Source organism: Halichoeres trimaculatus, unplaced genomic scaffold (assembly GCF_033239565.1).
Source record: "Halichoeres trimaculatus isolate MK-OKI-2021-1 unplaced genomic scaffold, fHalTri1.1 fHalTri1_scaffold_14, whole genome shotgun sequence".
In the NCBI taxonomy this organism is placed as follows: Eukaryota; Metazoa; Chordata; class Actinopteri; order Labriformes; family Labridae; genus Halichoeres; species Halichoeres trimaculatus.
Window position 1 is genome coordinate 30,566,496 of NW_027437192.1, and position 12,478 is coordinate 30,578,973.

Consider the following 12,478-nt stretch of genomic DNA (forward strand, 5'->3'; position numbering starts at 1 on the left):
GTCTGGCCTATTACTACCTAATGACAGAAGCACAGCACACTGAACAAAGAGAAATGAAAACATTAGACAGGGTTATTATTATTTTAGAACGAAACCCTTAATTCAGATTTTCTCTCATTTACGCTTTAGCTCAAAACTCCGGTGTCATTTTAAAGTCAATCTTATCATTTTCTTCTTATTCTGTTATTAGAGACTTCACACTGAGCAGCATGTTACTAATGGCGCTGTCACTTGGGTCCTGCCAGTTTATCATTAACTAATGCCATGGCTGTGACGGAGGCATTAATGATGCCGAGAGGTCAATGGGATGATTTTTTTTAGTGTAGACAGAAGGTTAAATCTTTCACCACAACATCAACTGGATGTGCTGGAAAGACTTTTTATATCTTGCATGTGCACTGACCTATTCAACTGCTCGTTAACACAATTATCCTATCAGCCAATCACGTGGCAGCAACTCAATGCATTTAGACTTGAAGACATAGAGAGGACAAGCTGCTGAAGTTCAAACTGAGCATCAGAACAGAGAAGAAAAATGGTTTAAGAGACTTTGAATATGGCATGGTAATTGGTCTAAGTATTTGACAAATTGCTGACCTACTAGGATTTTAACCCACAACCATCTCCAGGGTTTACAGAGGATGGTCCCAAACAGAGAAGATATCCAATAAGCAGCAGTTCTGTGGGCAAAAATGCCTTGTTGATGCCAGAGGTCAGAGGAGAATGGGCAGACTGGTTGGAGCTGATAGAAAGACAACAGGAACTGAAAGAACCACTGGTTCCAACCAAGGTCTGCAGAAGAGCACCGGAGATTGAAAACCTGGCATGCTGATTTTTAATTTCTGCTCCGTGTTTAGATTGTAGACTCAGGATTTGGAGTAAATAACATGAAAACATGGATCCATCCTGCCTTGTATCAACGCTCTAGGCTGCTGCTGGTGTAACCAGAGTGGGGAAGATTTTGACTTAAGGCCCATTAAGCCCAGTTTCCACCAAGTGGCTTAGTTTGGTTCCTCCTGATACAGCACACATTTTGCGGCATTTCCTTTGACTAAGACCGGGACGAGTCTCCAAACTATCAACCAGTACCATGCCACTTATTGGTTCCCTTCTGTTGGGGTGCCAGACATACTGATCCAACCCCAGAAGAGGGAGCTAGAAACACTGTATTGCATTAGTTGGTTGAGAGAATTGTCACTTCCTGTGTGACAGCGGTAATAAAGAACAACGCATAACCCCTAACAAAGCATGAGCACCGCACAGTGCCTGTACAGTGCATTACGCTGTACTTAGAAACCACTCTACTCAATCATTGCATTCACACCACACATTGCATTCACAGCAACGCCGCCAACAGCTCTGCACGGCTGTTTTGCTGTGAGTCTATTTTTGAGTTCTCTGCAGAGCAGATCATACCAAACAGGAAATCAGACACAAAAATGATCAGAGTATCCGGTCATTTCAAAATAAAGCTCCATATTCTGGCTCCTGATAGTAAATCTCATCTTTGTTAATCCAAACTACATCACTGACACATGGTCAGAAGTCATCAGCAGGACAGATCCAGAGGAAATCTGACATTTTGGAAAAGTTAATATTGGAGGTGAAACACTTCATAATTCTATACAACACAACACATTGTTTCTATGAGGCCACTAACAGAAAGGAGAAGGCACATACTGAAATTCCTGAAGCTTTGGGAAGACCAGGTTGTCCTGGGTGGGATTCCTGCAGGAACATGTGGTCCGCCTGTGATCTTTATGTGTGAATTAGGGGTAACCCTGCCATGTGTAAATCTCCAGTCAACTTTGTGACGATAACGTTCTTTTTTTTTAGATAAAGGTTTCACAAAACAGCGTCAAACTGCTGTCGACAAAGAACTGTGTGCGTCTTTGGTGGATTTATTAGCAGTACACACTGTGTCGTACTGCTATGCCGTTAAGCTATTACGTAGCTGACACAGCTATCAGCACCTGGCTTACATGCCCCCTGGGGTTAGCTGTGGAAACACAGCAGGATCAGGCTTTACCATTCCGACCCATACCAAACTGTGCTGACCTAAACCGGACCGCTTGGTGGAAATGGGGCCTTAGTGCCAACTGAGCATGGTTCAAAGTCCACAGCCTACCTAAGTGTTGTTGCAGACCATGTCCATGTCACATGACCAAAACCTCCAAGTAATGTTTCCAGCACCTTGTTGAATTAAGGCAGTTTTGGAAGCAGAAAAGGTTTAACCCAGAAGGGTGGGCCTGATAAAGTAGCCAGTGAGCGTATTTTCATGGTGCAGTTTTGCAGGAAGCATGCAGGCAGCATATAAAACTGCTGTTATCATCTGTGAATAGAATATCTCAACTATTTGTCCTCCTTGGGAGGTAAACAGAAGAGTCAGTCTGCATCTGATGTAGAGGATGTAGGCAAGAGAGGACTTGTGCTGTGTTGGCTACAGGATGAGGAGCTTTTCAATGTATTTAAGACAGTCACATGACTTTTCAGGTGACATACTGCATGAAACATAACCACCGTATCATCTCTTTAATCTCTAATTTCTCAATCTCTTTGTCATATTGAGTGACAGAGAAGATTTCTGGAGGCAAACAAAAAGAAAGTGTGAACTCATCTCTCCTCTGTGCTGTAGAGTGCTGAGCAACAAGCAGCGATGTGCTCCTGCGGCTGCCTGTGTGATACCAACGCCCTGAACACCATCCTCCAGAGGAACAGTGATTGTCTCAGTGACACTCTCAGAAAGCAGCTGTGCACCCACCATTTCCCCTTTCAGACTGGGGCTGACCCCGAGTTCCCCCTCTGTTCAATCCTCCCTCACTTTCTGCTCTCGGGCCCCTCAGGACCCGATTTCAATCACAGCAGGCTAAAAATAGATCCTGCTGTAATGAGATGACTAGCGTTAGGAGTAAGCCAGCAGCAACACGCAGCCTGAGTGCACACATGCATTATTTTCACATTAACACAAACAACAAGATAAGTGAGAATGCCTGGATAAGGTAACAGCTTAATTAAAGTGTCCAACATAACTGATAAGTACACTGCACCAGCTGCCGTTCCAGTACAGAAACAACAGAAAAGAGGAAGACGGGAGGAAATTAGGGGAGACATGGTTGAGGAGTTTTTGTCTGTTTGGAACTTTAAATACCTGCTGATATTTGACGGTTTTGTTTTTCAGTGAGGCAGTGTGGTGATGATATCCTTTAGGGATGCTCCTGTAGAGATGACTCAAACACTGATACAAGCAGTTCATTCCAGACTATGTTAGTGTCACACCCAGAGACTTTAAAATAATAATGGACATCATCTTGCTCGGCTTGGAGTGTGGCCACAAAAACTGCTCCCCCTGGTGGCTGCCTGTAGTATAGGTAAAAAAAAAAATCAGGCTCCCCAGTCATTCCAGATGAGCTGTGGTCAAACTTTTTGGTAGTTATAGTAGGTTAAAATGAGGTTTTACCAAGTGACAATAAGCGGTCAGTAAAAACAAAGCCTATGTGGAAGTGCTTAAAGTCACTGTTCGTCGAGAATCCTCTTAAGGCTGGCTGCAGAAAGACCGGAAGTCACGTACACATAAAAACCATAAAAACATAAAAACAGACTATTACGGCATTAAAAAGCATATCTACAGCCTGGTTCAAAAAACAGCTTGGGTCTGAAACTCTGATTTCACTATCAGCACACACTCTACTCTATGAGAGAATTTTTTTCTATCTCTGTGGTTTAGAAGTTATCAGGATTGATTGTCCAATCAGAGACAAAGCTCAGATCACGTGACCGCTGGGAGCCCTGTAGCTGCTCAAGAAAAAACTCACAGCCGAACTTCATAACAAATTCATAATGAATATGGCTGTGTCTGCGGATTGGCTTCATTTTACATTTTCAGGAACAGACAGGTGACGTCACAGAGGCTACGTAAATGTTTTATACAGACAAAGGATTTTTTGTCACAATAAAGATGATTGACAGCTGCTGTTCTTGTGTATTTATTTATTTTATTTCATTTTATTTTATTTTTTATTTTTAATAATTTATTTATTTTTTATTTTATTTTATTTTATTTATTTATTTATTTATTTATTTTTATTTTTTTTTAGTTTTTTTTTTGGGGGGGGGGGGGGGGGGGGGGTATGCCATGAGGTAGAGTCAAGAAGAGATTAGACTCTTGAAAAAAAAAAAAAATTAGAGGTCTCTACTGCGCAGACTCTGGCTGCACAACTGCTACCAATAGCTGGGCCTGTGACGGAGGAATTTCGGCTTCAAAACCGTACAATGATAAATGGTGGAGCCACACTGTCTACTCTATATACAGTGTAAGGTTGTGCTGTCTTGTGAGAGTTGCGATCAGAGCAGCCACGGAAGAGTGCCGTATTGGATGCAGACAAGTACAGGAGAGCATGTAAAGTAGATCAGATGACTTCAACATCCTGACTAACCTCATTTAAACAATGACGTTTCACCCGAGAACGCAAAAAAAAAAAAAAAACAGGGAAAAAAAAAATCTGCATTTACACGAAAACACAGAAGTACTGCAAACACTGTAGTAAGCATGCCAGGCCTATAGTCAGTGATAAAACGGTAGAGACACACCTTCACAGACCAGAAGGAGTCAAACGGCTGCTAATAAACAAAACAGGAGGGGCAGAAGAGGTGCAACAGATGTAAGTTTTGTTGGAAGGCAGTCAGCAGATTCAACAGCACCAGCACAACATGTTAGTCCACCTTTGCTACTGTTGTTGTCCAATTTGCACATGGCAATTTAAGTTGCCACAATGAAAGTGTAGTGCTGACAGCTGCAAGTGACGTCAGCGTTTCCACTGAAAACCCCAATCTCCTGTCTACATGTTAACGACGGCGGTGGCATTTCAGAAAAAGTTTTCAAGTTTGTGTTTTAGGTCGGCTAAAACACTTTTTACATGTAAACAAGTGATGAATCAAACAATACTTTTGTGTTTTATCCTAAAACCCGATGTTGTGTAAACAGCCTCTGAGTTACATTGAGTTCATAGGCTCAAGACATATTTGTACAATGTTTTTACTTCTCATTATTGTTTAAACACAATTAAAACAGTGTGCAGCTTCACTTTCTTCAGCTTTAGTAGAGATTATCTCTGCAAACCAGAGTATTGGATTGTTGCTTGCTGTTTGCAGGTATTAAATATTTAAAACTTGGAATCGATATCAGGGGGCAAAACATGCTGATATGGACATCCCTAATGCTTTCATTTTATTTTGTTTGTCCAGCTTTCCAGTCCTGCATTTTCTTTTTTTGTAATCGTCAGATTGAACTGCCGATGCAGAGTGCAACACACAGGAAAGCTGGGCTCTTCTAGAAAGCTCAGATGAAATGTCATGTATCTCTCTTTTGGTGAATGAGCACACATCTTTTGTGGCAGTTGTTTCCTCTATCACAGATGTACGATGTTGATGAACTGTCTGTTCTGTTTAAACAATGTCTACCGTCAGATATTTCAAGGACCATCTCACTCTGACACCCAGAAAATCATCACGGTCTTTTTCACATGAACATAGCATTCATTTATCTGATGACCAACATTATGCTGCGCTAATGTGCAACACAAACTTGTAACTACGGGGTTGGCCAGGCATACTTTTGTGGTGAACTTGTTGTTTTTCACTGGTGGAGGGTCTTCTATGAAGGTCACTTATGAGAGGAAAATCCTTGAATACGGGCTGACCGTCATCTATTACAGGTCAGGAGCTTAAAGGAAGATGTGTGAAAGCGCGTCTCTTGTTCATTCAGTGTTCAAACGCCAAATGACCCAAAACATTCTGCGAGCTATGACATTTAGATTACTTATTGATCATTTGGTACGTGGCGGTTGTGATATTTACCATATTTCTCTCATTTATATCAGTCTGAAAACCTTCATCACTCTGTGTAAGCACCCTACATCACTCACTGTTTTCTCTGGTCTTTGTGTAATCCTTGAAATTAACTGATGAGTTTTGATGTTGAGCACTACAATTTTGAGATCCATCTCAGATCCATCTACACAAATGCAACATTATTTGAGGATAGAGAAACCATTACAAAAGTTTCTTCTTTGCACTTGAAGCTTGAAAAACAGGGGAAGAAAGAAAGAAAAGGAATGATAGCTTTTTAAATGTCCTGGCCCTCAGATAAAGATCCTGACACATCCCGCTAAAGAGATTATGGCATGGCCACTTGTGGCCTGACAGGAATACTAAGATAAAGCGTCTCAGTGGCAGGTAAGCAGTGCAGGGGCAGGAGGCTCTTAAAGGTCTTAAAGTTTTAAATGGATTTGTGTGCGCTCCTTGTTTACACTTGGATCATGACTACCTGAGGGGTTGCTCAAAAGATCATCCGTAAGAGGGAGTTCACAGATCGGCGTTCATCGTGGAATATCAATGACAAGATCAGAATTAATCTGTGAAAAGCAATATAAATGCAGATCCTTAGCTCCGGATCTTTAAAGTCACTCTCTTTTAAGGGCAGGCTTCAAACTTTCCTTTGACAAAGCTTATAGTTAGATCTGGACCAGGTCTGGACCAGCTGTCAGCTGTGCTACTACGGGTTTAGACCAACACACTGAGCTCCTGTTTGTCTCTCTCCTCTGTCTGTCACTAACTTTAAGTCTTAAAGCTATGGTGTACAATTTGGAAGCTTTGTACATCTTAATAACACCGTTTACAGGGCTGTTATGGTCCAATCTACACAATATAAAGACCAAAAAGAACAAAAAAAAAAAAAAAAAAATCTATTCAGTATATCTGCTGCAAAGCTGCATTGTAGTTGACCAATCCGAGTCGCACATGGCATGTGCGGTTCGGATTGGTACGTGAGTTCATCCAATCCGTCTCTCTTGCTTCGCACCAACATGCCCATGGTCCCACCTCGTCCTTCCCCACTACCCCTCTCACGTCAGCTAGCTGCTCAGCTACCAAAGTGTCATGGAGCCAGAGAAGACTGAAACCAGGAAGCTGTTACTGTTACCCTCCACAGGGAAGGGAAGAAAACATAAAAGTTTTGAGGAAAAGGCCGAAGCAAGGGAGAATTAAGAGCGATACAGGTGCTGACAGAGACTGAATGTTGGAGAAATGTACGACTGGTGGAAAAAGCTGCAGAGGGATATGGGACTAAAGGCTGACGCAGAGACAGCTGAGTTTCTGTTGAACAGGTAATGACTTTGTTTCCCACAGTGGGAGATGTCAGCTGAATAACTCTGGTTAGTCTGTGCCTGTACTGGCTAATGACTGAACACTGCTGGTCGGAACGGGTCGGCTCTGTCAATAGATTTTAGCATAAGTTAGCAACACATCTTCAGCATTATATACTGAGCTGGTGAAGACACGCAGAGAAAGGTAAAGCCTCGCCCACAGTCTGCTCTGCTCTGATCAGCTGGCAGTGGCAACACCAGACCTGCTTCGCCAGCTAATTCATGGTTTAGATCGCGCCGATCTAATTGAAAAAGCTACCACTGTGTGTTACAAGGAGGATGATTGTCCTGTTTGTTACATTTTCGTTTTTCAAATGTGTCTCATCAGCCAAATTGGGTTTCAGATTGTAGACCATAGCTTTAATGTCCCATTGAAGTGACTGACCATCAGATGTTTCTGTGAGTCCCTGAGCTTTCTTGCCCCACAAGCCCCAATTCCACCAAGCGGTCTGGTATGGATCAGCACAGTTTGGTACAGGTTGAATCAGTAAAGTTTGATCCTGTATGATTTCCACAGCCAACCTTTCACTTCTTGGTATGCGTCGTGTAAGCCCGATGCCAATAGCTGCAACAGTTACGTAATAGAGTGACACCATAGGAGTACAACACAGTGTACCCCGCTAATAAATACAACAAAAAAAGAAAAAACATGAAACCAAAAACAAAGAGCAACGATGGAGGACTTCTTTGTGATTGGCGTGTGGCTCTTTGTTACAAAGTCCAATTAAGCTTTGTTTCAGAGAAGGCTGTGTTCCGCCAGCAGCAATACAGCAACTGCTGTCGCACAGGAAGTTACGATTCTTTCAACCAATCAATGGACTGCAGTGTTTCTAGCTCCCTCTTCTGGGGTTGGATCAGTATGTCTGGCTCCCCAACAGAAGGGAACCAAAAAGTGGGACAGTAGTGGGTGGTCATCTGGGAATCCGTCCCAGTTTTAGCCAATAGAAACACCACAAAACGCGTGCCGTACAGAGACAAACCAAACTGAACCGCTTGGTGGAAACAGGGCGATGGGCTCCTCTGGATCGTTACTGTGGACGGCCTGCTGCTGTGGACCTGACAGACTCCAGCTGCTACAGCTAATATCAGAAAACCTCCTTCTTCATCTTTCACGGTGGGTTAAACTGGGATAAGAATACTAGAATCTCTCTATTATACCCTTTTTTTTTTGCCTGTTCCATAGTTTACCTGATGGGAGAGAAGCCAAGGAACTTAGAGAGGTTCACCAAAAAACAAATACAAGAGGCTGACAATTCTAAAAAACAAGGTTCAAGTGTCCAAATGGTTATTCTGTCAGTTATAACTTCCTCTTCTCACCCTTCTTTCTGTATTTCAAGTGTAACTCTCCAAGAATGTCTCCTGGAGCTGACGCAGTAATGGCTGAGAAGTTGCTTTATCTCAGTTGACCCCTGACAGTCCACCACACGGAGGACTCAGCAGCTTCTACTTTCTTCTCGTCTTGAACTTGCATGAAGGAAGCCGAGACACAAAGAGGCGCCTCTGAGTTTGACCCCTCACTTTTCATTTTATCTTAGCTACTTTTTCACATCAGTGAGCAAGTTATCCATCTTCACTCCGCCTCACTGGCTCCAACTCCCCGAGCTGCTGCTCATCATTTTTCTCCGCTAAACTTTCACTCTCGTAGTCTGATCCTAAGCCAGCGCGATCATCCCACAAGTGGCACATAAGATTACCCATCAATGCTCTGATACAGGTTTAAGTGTAGAAAAACACAAAAATCTCTCTGGCACTGAAACACACAATGCAGGCCATGCTCATGGGTCTCTGCAGTTTGACCAGTCAAGGCCTCACTTTCTGGCTCTGAGTTAGGGATGGAATGGTTACAAAAAACACACAGGATTACCATACATCCCGATAATCCACCATTATCAGTTTTTTTTTTTTTTAATCAATTAAAAGTACAGCCATGCAAAACGTGAAAGAATGAGGCAGTTTGCCATTTGAAACATCATTAAAGCTGAGTGATAGGTTGCTAGTTTCAACATGTCAACTCCTCAGTAAGAAAAGTCGCTATGGGCTGTTCCAGAAGTCACTAAAAGACGCAGAGTGATGCCATTGCCTAATTTTCATATTAAGACATTTCCATGTAATCATCATGGACACTGTAGGAGGAAAAGGAATAACATCGTGGAAAAGACAGAGAGCAGGTAGAAACACTGTTAATATATTAAGAACTACAAATTAACTTTCTTCTGTTGATTCTTTTTTTTGATGTCAAAGTATTAACCCTCCTCGTTTATCAGGGCTTGGGACCAGTAGAAGTGACCATGCATTTGCACTGTTCATTTGCATGCAGCAGTCACCTGCTCTGGCTGCAGCAGGGGGAGACTGCTGTGATTAAGGATGGCTTGTCTGCCTTTGAGTGTTAGATCAAAGCATGTTTCATGCCAGGGTCTCCAATCTACAGAAAAAATCACTATATATGCCATGAATCACTTGTGTAAAAAAAAGTCGCTAAAGGGCTCTAAAAAGTGACCAAATAAAACGACAAATTGGCAACACTAATTTGCAGTTTTATCCTCCACTTTCTTACCGCCGTCATCAGAGCTCACACTGAATCTAAAGAGCTCCCAGACAGCAGAACGACTTGAATGCCACAGGTACACCCTCTAACTACATTCCATCTCCACCCACCTTTTCCTTTTTTTAAAAAAAAATCCTCTCTCTCCTTTCTTGAAATTTTTTCACTGCTCATTTGTCCAAGAGACCTGGCACTTTAAATATCAACTTCAGCACTTTAATTAATAACTCTAGCACTTTATACTCAACTCCAGCACTTTGCTGTCTAAATCTAGCACTTCAGCATCTGCTACTGACCACATGTGTACAATAAAAACTATGATTGTAATGTATTGTAAAATGTTTTAGTATGATAACGTTTCTCTGTTCTGTCTTTTCCCTAAAAATAAACAAAACAAGAAGAACGGAACCCTTTAAATATTATACTTGTATTTTGTTTTATTTTTTTTAACCTGTTTGTTTTTATATTTTAGCTGGGGCGACTACCAATGGAAATTAGCTTGGTAGCTAGATTTGGGTACAATTTACATTTTGAAAGTGTGTATGAATGTACATTGTCCCTAATTATCAAATAAACTAAATTGAATTGAACTCTGTCAATCAAACATTAAATGCCGATTTATTAAGAGAGAAAGCAGTTATATTGTAAAAGGATTCGAAATATTTGCAAAACCCAGGTTCAGAGCCACACTCAAGGAGCGCTGTATTGCAGTTAAAGGAATCACATAATGAAATAACCTGGACAGAGACTCTGAAGAAACCAAATCACTTAGGAACCTCAAAAAATACATCAAAACCACTATATTAAATATAGATAAGGATTGAAGATATTCTTGACCTTGTAACTGGAAATAAGAAATAAATAAATAAGTAAAAATAAAAAATATTAACAACTATCATAGCAAGAAAGTTTTTTTTTTTCCTTTCTTTTTTTTTTTTTGCGCTTAAGTTTGTGGATCACTTTCTGTAAAAAATAATTAATGGAAAGTCAAAAGACATACCGGCTGACTGTATGTAACATGAATAAAATAAAGACCAACCAAACTAAACTAAACTAAACTAAACTAAACTAAACTAAACTAAACTAAACTAAACTAAACTAAACTAAACTAAACTAAACTAAACTAAAATGACTGTCTTCTCTGCTCACCATGTGCACAGCACACCACTCCTTTTTAGCAACCTCCTGTACTCCTTCACCTTATGTTATGCATGGGTAATAACAGAACTACACACACACGTCAAACTGAGCAGTTAACCAAATACAAAAAAAAAAAAAAAAACATGAACTGAACAACACGCCCCCTGAGTCAGGTAAATCATTCCTTCCCTACTCTGAGTGTTCTTGTCATTAACACACCATAGTGTTTAGAGGTTTTGCAGTCCCATTTGGTCACCTCCAGGACACTGAGTTTATGAAATGTACCCCTAAGTAAATGGTAACACTATAATAAGGTTACAGGTTGTTTTTTTGTTCTTTTTCATTTTTCAAATTCTTTGCAAAGTCTTGTATTGCAATTCTTGTGTGACAGAAACATTTTGAAAAGAACATTGCTATGGAGGGATAATAGCGACCAGCACACACACACACCACACTCAAAAGAACAGGATTCCATCACCTTGTTTCCACAGTCTCAGCAAAAGCCACAGTAAAGGTACTGGTGTGAAACGTCATTATCTTCTGGAAGAAGGCCAAATTGGAAATGGCATGCAGCACCAATTTATGGGAGACACCCTGACTGCTCAGGAGATCAATTTCATCTGTTTCAAAAATGCTGATTTTCTTGACCTCAAGTCTAAAAGAAAGGAAAACAAACTGCAGACAGGAAGCTGTACTCGCCAGGTTTCCAGGTTTTTCACACATGGCTGGAACAAGAGATTCAGCAGTGGGTACAGAGAGGTCGCAGTGTGCTTTGATGACGTGATGGCGTGATAAATTCAAAGACTGTGTGTCCAATTGTCCTTACAGACCCTGATCCCTGCTTGGATTGGATCCACCTCCAGCAGGGAAAGACATTTAACCACCTGATGGCTTCTGTGTTCACTTTGAGGCTGACAAATTAGTACAGGGAATTAACTAAGGATAAAGAGAAACGAATCGATTACAGTTTAAGTTCTGAGAGCAAAGTTGCTCAGCAATTAAGTTGGAGAACCAGTTGTTGTTGTTGTAGTGTTTCAGTGTAAAGTGTGACCCTGTTAACTGGTGACTGACAGCTGACAATTACTGACACGCTCTATTGAGAGTCTCCACTTCGCAAGGTCACTCTTTGCTTCAAAACACCTGTAGCTCTGTAACAGTTAAAACTTGATAGAAGTTGACTCCATGATAAATTATTATTTCTGACAACTTGCTGGTGTGTGTGTGTGTGTGTGTGTGTGTGTGTGTGTGTGTGTGTGTGTGTGTGTGTGTGTGTGTGTGTGTGTGTGTGTGTGTGTGTGTGTGTGTGTGTGTGTGTGTGTGTGTGTGTACATGTGATGAGTTTATGTTGTGTGGCTGTAAATTATAAAAAAATAAAGGAACATCAAGGAGCTCTTGATGTGAAGCCTTTAAAGGTTGTGAACTGGTGCTATGGAAAAAAAAAAACATGAAAAATAGATTGATTAATACATCTACAACTCAAAACCCACATCTTATCAGTGCTCTTCAAAACTTTGCTCATAATGAAAGGATAATCAGGAAAGATGAACATCACTCCAGACGCATGAGAAGCTGAGGCTGATTGAGGTAAAGACGTGGG

General features: G+C 41.2%; 1 protein-coding gene across 2 annotated transcripts in view; it reads right to left on the reverse strand.

Annotated features, from left to right (window-relative positions):
• trappc9 (trafficking protein particle complex subunit 9) overlaps positions 1 to 12,478 on the reverse strand; it is a 354,132-nt gene that overhangs the window by 180,226 nt on the left and 161,428 nt on the right. The window lies entirely within an intron of this gene.